General features: G+C 43.8%; 1 protein-coding gene and 1 non-coding gene across 2 annotated transcripts in view; one reads left to right on the top strand and one right to left on the bottom strand.

Moving 5' to 3' along the window:
- Positions 1 to 7,182, bottom strand: part of LOC138950906 (calexcitin-2-like) — a 57,717-nt gene that overhangs the window by 23,743 nt on the left and 26,792 nt on the right. The window lies entirely within an intron of this gene.
- Positions 3,038 to 3,110, top strand: Trnat-ugu (transfer RNA threonine (anticodon UGU)). Its single transcript has one exon. It is a non-coding gene; the product is annotated as a tRNA-Thr (tRNA).

The raw sequence follows: 7,182 nt of genomic DNA on the forward strand, positions 1-7,182 counted from the left end.
AACAGGAAAAATCCGAAACAGGTAACATTCCAAAATAAAAAAGGAAAAGGAGGGTATGTGTGTGTGTGTGTGTGTGGGGGGGGATGTGTTTGTGTGTGTGAAGGAAGCTCTCGTCTCACGTACAAAGTTGAATAGATATGTAGTGGTGATGAAAATGACTGCTTGCACGATCGAGAAGCAATGTTCCTTTACAGAAACTAATAAAACCAGGAACCAGGAAGTTCGCAGAACCCATTAATTCAGAACATCACGACAATGACTGACTAATCTTCCTCGGGAGTTGTGTCTAGATACACTGTGAACACTAAATAGATTAAGTATCCTAGTAACAGAGCTAGTCCAGATGAATTAGCTGAATACCCTGTATTCTTTTGAAGAATAAAACTACAACTGAAGAACGGAACCCAAAGCTACCCGTTGGACAATGCATCTTTGAATGGGGAGCGGGGGAGGGGGACAGGGAGGTGTCATCAAGACAGAATGTTGACTAAGTTATGGAAAGCACATTGAACGAAGAGCGACCCCCCTCCCTTCCTCTACAACTGACGTGCATCAGCAGTGAAACCTATGCGTTCGAACGAACGAACGAACAAACGAACGAACAAATGAACGCTGCATTGCTGGCATCACTAACCAAGCAACGGCTTTGACGACTGTCTAACGGATAAAGTAACCCCCCCCCCCCTCCACCGTTCCTTACTGTAATAAAATAGCATCACCGAACATCAGCAGTATAACGTGAACGTCAGACGTGTTTACAACGTACGAACAAAACCCTCTGCACTACTTGCACTAAAACCAAACACGGGCTCAGGCGATTGTCTTGCGCATAATGTTACCTCTCTTCCCTCCTTCTACCCCCCCCCTCCCCCCAACCCATCATGCTCCAACCTTCACCTCCCCCCTCCCCTCCCCTCCCCTCCCCTCTCCCGCAAACTAACATCACCGAACATCAGCAGTAAAACGTATGAGACGAGCGAACGAACGCTGCATTCACCAAACAGAGGCTTAAGCGATTGTCTCGCGGATAATATGTCGCACATCCCAAGACTCGGTTGCTAAGCAACACATTTACCTGTCTTGAAGCCGCCAGTGCAGGAATTATGATTTTTTTCCACCTCTGAAATGTGTCTAATATACCTGGGCCTAGATCTATATATAGAGCCGCGCGGTGGAAGGACTGTGGGGATAAGGATAAAATGTAATGGCTGGAAAGGTGAGATCAAATGTGTGTGTGTGTGTGTGTGTGTGTGAGTGTGAGTGTGTGTGTGAGAGAGAGAGAGAGAGAGAGAGAGAGAGACAGACAGACAGACAGACAGACAGACATAGAGACATAGAGACAGACAGAGACATAGAGACACAGGCGGATAGAAAGACATACAGAGTCGACAGACAAATAAAAAGACAAACAGACAGCCAGACAAATAGTTAGACAGAGATAGAAATAGATAGACCAGCGAGAGGAGGAGAGTGTACGTAATCAGTTGCGGTGGGGTGGGTGTCGATGAATATTTCTTGTATTTGAATTCAAAAGAGGTTTTACTTTATAGGGGTTCTGACAAAGTCCGAATAATGATAACACCCAAAAGGGTTCCATATACTTAATTCTTCTTCTTCTTCAGCGTTCCAGAATTGTCTGGTTACGTGTGAGCTCGTTTGCCCATTTGGGTTCCCCACACTATACTCTGAGAGCATAGTCAGCTTCACTCTGCTTTCGTTGGGTAGGCATGCTGGGTATTTTCGTGTTTCCATACGCCACCGAACTCCGACATGGATAACAGGATCTTTTCCGTGCGCACATGGTCTTGTGCTTGCGTGAACACACGAAGTGGGTTAAGTCACTAGCAGGCTAGGTCTGCGCATAAGTTGACCTGGGAGATCGGAAAAATCTCCACTCTTAACCCACCAGGCGGCAGCGACCGGGATTCGAACTCACGACCTCCCGATTATGAGGCCGACCTCTTACCACCACGCCACTGTGCCCGTCCTTCCATATACAATATTATGCATCTCCGGCAGATCCTGAAATATAGGATGATTAAGTACCAGCGGTGCGACGCTGAGAAGTCGGCCTGTTCCACTATTTACCGATGTGTTAATTAGGCTTATTTATCATAGTTGTGGAACATTTCTGAGTAATTTATTGCACGTGCGCGCGTCCCAGTTACGTTACAGCAAATGTCCTTTTGACATTCATAAAGGGAAACTCGTGACCAAAACACGATCTCCAATCCCCCAATAAGTTACACAATTTGGTTTTCGGGTTTGTTATAATGTCATCACTCACACAAAAAAGGAATACAACGTCTGGACGTTGAGTTATTCAAAATATAAACGTGGTGTTCGCGTAGCCTTTGGCGACTGGAATTTCTCCATGCCCTGTCATTCTTTTCGTTTTTGTCGATTGAAATATCAAACCTCCGTCTTAGTTGCGGCAGAGCAAAACTATTGTTCCTCAGAAATCACAAGGTCAAGTTGACCACAACACGTGTCCTACGAAGCGTCACGTGCATACAAGCCACAGTCCTGTTCGTGTAAACGGCCCGGTGTGACGCCGTCATTTTGGCCCTGCCGCCATGTTACGATTCTCGGCCTCGTTGATCTTGTATAAACTCCACACTGAACAAAAAACCACCCTTCGATAGTACAGATCAGCGACCTTGGGTACCTTACATTCATGGGGCCAAATTTGTCCAACCAATTTTTTGTATTTAACTTAGAAATTTGATTCATCCTAAAATGTTTCCCTTCTCATTCAAGGGACGTAACCACTCGGTACACGTTTTCGAAGAAATCGATGTTTTGGGTGAAATCTATTAAAATGTACCACCAATGTTCTTCACATGCAAGAAACGGACATGCTTTTTGTCCTTAAAAAATTTCACTTCATTAATTTGACCAGGAAACAACATTTCAGTCTCGAGTATAAATCGAGGGGGTAATATGACGGCAGGGCCAAGATGACGGCGTCACACCGGCTCACCATGACAGATTTGGTCGTGCTATTACATGGCATAAGGCCATCCCGCCCTCCAGGGCCCGGGTAGCTCAGGTGGTAGAGCACTGGACTTGTGATCGAAAGGTCGCTGGTTCGAATCCGGCCCGGGACGGACACGTGTCAACTTTATGTGTAGACCCAGAGACGGTATCCATCTCCCACCCCCGTGTCACCACAATGGCACGTTAAAGATCTTGGTCATTCTACCATAAGTGCAGATGGCTGATACCACCTAAACACGCATACATCAAAAGCCGTGAGGGCGTAAAAACTCGAATCGTATAAACCAATTCATGTCCAATATAGGCAATTAAGACCTGACGGACAATAAGCCCCTTAAAACTTACTTACTTTTCCCGCCCTCCTCTTGGACTCATACCAAAAAACAATGTCTCACGCTTTCCTTCTGTGCCCCTACTAAAGCAAACGTGTGCAAGATTGTATGATACACGTTTCCGAGTATGACAAGAACGGAATCATATTCGCAATAGCCCCCAAAATGCACACATGGCTTTCATTTCTCCCGGCTTCGTCAGACATCAACGTAATTCTATGCGTTCTATGCAGGATTGTTTTGATGAAATAATTTCTTCGCTGATGCTTTTGTCAATCAGCGAAATTAATAACAGAAAAATGTTTTGCTCTTCACTGGAATCAGCCAGGCAGTTGCATTTTAGTATGTGTCCAATTTGGAGGGATATGCTCTTATCCCGAGTGATGTGAATTGCAGTTCAGATCTGTTGCGTTGAAACATGGTTTGTGTTTACGGGAAGGGCTGTACTGCAGTCGAACCTGCCTAGAACGACCACCCAAAAGGACCGACCAAACGTGGTCGTTTTAGACAGGTGGTCACTATATGGAAAGGTAAATCATATTGAAGAAAAACTCGTCTGGGATCCGGCCTCCGGAGTGGCCGTTGTGGGAAGGTGGTCGCTTTCGAGAGGTGGTCGCTAGGGCAGGTTTGACTGTACAATTTGTGCATGCGTGCGTACGTTTGTGTGCGTGATTGCGTTTGGCAGGGACACCACCGTATGTTGGGAATTAACGACATGATGGGAAAAAGCTGACGAGAAGGGAGGATGGGGGAGGGGGGAGAAGTATTGCGGGGGAGAGGAGGGGGGGGGGCGGGTATGCAATCACCAACAAAGGAACATTGCCAAAAAGGACCTCAGGCATCGTTTCAACGTACAGAAAAGTGCGAGTGTATACTCAAAATTACTAGTCATCGCGCTATATATACTCACAACCTTGAGTCTGAACCCATACTGGTTGAGCGCGATGCAATATACTATTCTCTCTCTTTCCGCGCTATTCTGGAGAAAGGTTGGTCTCGGCACTGCAGTAAGAGTACTCTACCTAGAGCCGTCTTGGGTGCCTCACACCTTTTATAGTCACGGCTGTGTGCTCGTGCGTGTGCACATGTTGGTACGCCTGCCTTATTCCAGATGTGTGCGTACGTGCGCGTGTGTGTCCATGTATATCGTCGACCTGCCGTTACAAACGTATCAGTCTACTGAAGCAGCAAGGTACATGTGTCGAGGGTGGAGAGAGAGAGAGAGCGAGAGAGAGAGAGAGAGAGAGAGAGAGAGAGAGAGAGTGTGTGTGAGAGAGAGATAGACTGAGAGAGAGAGAGAGTGTGAGAGAGAGAGAGAGAGAGAGAGAGAGAGAGATCAAATCAAATCAAATCAAATCAAATTTTATTTTACGAGGGTTGTGGCATAAGCAATATAAACGAGCTTCTTTTCAACCAGCCCTCGCCCAGAGAGGGACTATTCTAATCTTAAATACATATATATACAAGGAACTTAGTCGATAAATATCGACAGGGGGCCGACAAATGGTTTAAATGGGAAATGTGTGTATATGGGTGTGGGTTTGAAACAAACAAACAAACCAACCCTTGTGAACCCCGGGCCGCAGGCCTTCGATGTAGTGATTGAAAAAAAAGGATGTTCTCAAATGGTTCAATTCTCATTTGGTCTGATTCTCAAATGGTACCGGTATACTCCCCCCCCCCCCCCCCCTGGCCGCAGGCCTAGGAGTAAAATTTTATAGACACTGACCTTCTTCCCAGGGGTCATTGACCCAGTTTTAGCTATGAGAGGTGGTTCGCCCAGAGGCTGTAGAGTATACTGGGGCGGTCTCTTTGATGTCTTGAGAGGAAACTTGGCCAGGGTAGTACATGCACCAGAACTGGTGGACACCAAGGACAAACATGAAATCGAAGCAGTTTGCTTTCAGAGAGAACGGTCGTCAGCAACTCAAACTTCTCTGTTTTCTTTTTTTTTTTAAATCTGACTTTCTTTGTGGCCCCCTGACTCCGCCCCCCTCCCTCTGTAAGGACCCCCCTCCACAAGGACCGATTTTTGTCAACATTTTAAAGGTCGCTAGAGAGGGGTTCCACTGTATGACCTAACCGCTGCTGGCAGACGGCCTCAATCTTCACGCGCAAAGACGAGATTAATAGGTGCTCGGTTTTGGTATTTTGAATTACATTACATTAAACCTTTGTTGGGTTTCATGGTCATGGCAACAGCCATAATAATATTACATGATGTATAATATCATATTTCAGCATATGTGAATTACATGTCATCATACTAAACTGTCATACATTTTTATTCCTACATTATTCTGATTGATCACAACCAAACCTACTATCATTGGACACATCCAAATGCAAGCGCCTGTTCTTGACAATTTCTCTCTGATCTAAATATAAAATCAGTGCAATTTCCTGGGTCGGGCTTTGCCACAGACACTCACGGTTTGGCCTGTAGGTAAAATGTACAATGTATTTTCTGATTTGTGCACAAAAGCTTTTTTTCTTTTTTCTTTTTTTTAACATAACAATGTTTAATGTCACTGTATGTTTAAAAGACCATGGTCATATTTGTAAAAAAAATGTTAAATTAGAAAATAAATAACATTTTGGTTCATGATTTTTCCTACACCTGTGCTAAAAATAAGAAATAAAAATGTCGGGTATATAAGTCACTCAAATACAGCTAGGTATGAATGGCTCGGTTTGAGTTTGTTGCAGTTGACCCTGCACAATGCGATATATCATGTTTTTGTTGAACAATTTTGACGTCACCCCTCCCATAGGGTGACGTATTTCACAACTTCCTGTGTTACACAAACTCTGTGATGACCAATTTTGACGTCACCCCTCCCATAGGGTGACGGATTTCACAACTTTCTACAGATGAACAATTTTGACGTCATCCCTCCCATAGGGTGACGGATGTCACAACTTCCTGTGTACACAAACTGATGACGTATTTCACAACAAAATGGCGCTGCCCATGGTCAACCTCGAAACTATCCGTATAGAATGGGGGCGTCCTCGCCCCCATAACAAACGTAAAACAATTATAAAAGATAAGCATGACAGTAAAAAATAAAAAAATAAAAAGGCAGAAAACTATTCACAGGACTATATACACGTTGTAGGCTATACATACATTCTTGCGTTATGAAACACTGATGCTTTATGGACAGATATGATCAATATGAAAATAATCAGAACGAAGTCTTCCATCACTGTGACTTTTCGTAATTTGACATTAAATGTAATGAGAGGTGTTTTTTGAAAGTATTGAGACTTGTTGGGACTCGAACTGATTCCGGGAGAGAATTCCACAAAACGCTGCCAGAATAAGCTAAACTTGATTTAAAGAGATCTATCCGCGGAATGGGGACGTTGAATTTTCGGCTTGGTTTGGCTTTCAGGGCAAAATCTTAAGTTTTTTTATAATCGTCGAAAACAAGACTGGATTGTTTTAATAGAACTGATTTTAGTGCTCGTCTGTGTAGACTATACAGTGGTTTTAAAATATTTGCACTGGCTGAGTCCCAGATGGTCGAACAATAATCCGTGATGGTTTGTATGTATGCATTATAAAATAATAACCTTGAGTGTGGATCAAGAAAGTGTTTTATTCTGTTCAACAAATATATTTTCTTCGACATGGTTTTACACAACGATCTAACATGATGGGTCCAAGATAAATTATTATCGATATTTACTCCCAAAACTTTGTGATCTCCCACTTCCGCTATTGCATTGTTGCCAATTAATAAGGAATGAGGATTATTCTGATGTTTTGTCTTTTTTGCCTTGTTGTAATTAACATGTATTTGGTCTTTTGGGGGTGAAGACTCATGTGGTTATATTCCGT

This window comes from Littorina saxatilis, linkage group LG16 (genome assembly GCF_037325665.1).
Source record: "Littorina saxatilis isolate snail1 linkage group LG16, US_GU_Lsax_2.0, whole genome shotgun sequence".
Classification (NCBI taxonomy): Eukaryota; Metazoa; Mollusca; class Gastropoda; order Littorinimorpha; family Littorinidae; genus Littorina; species Littorina saxatilis.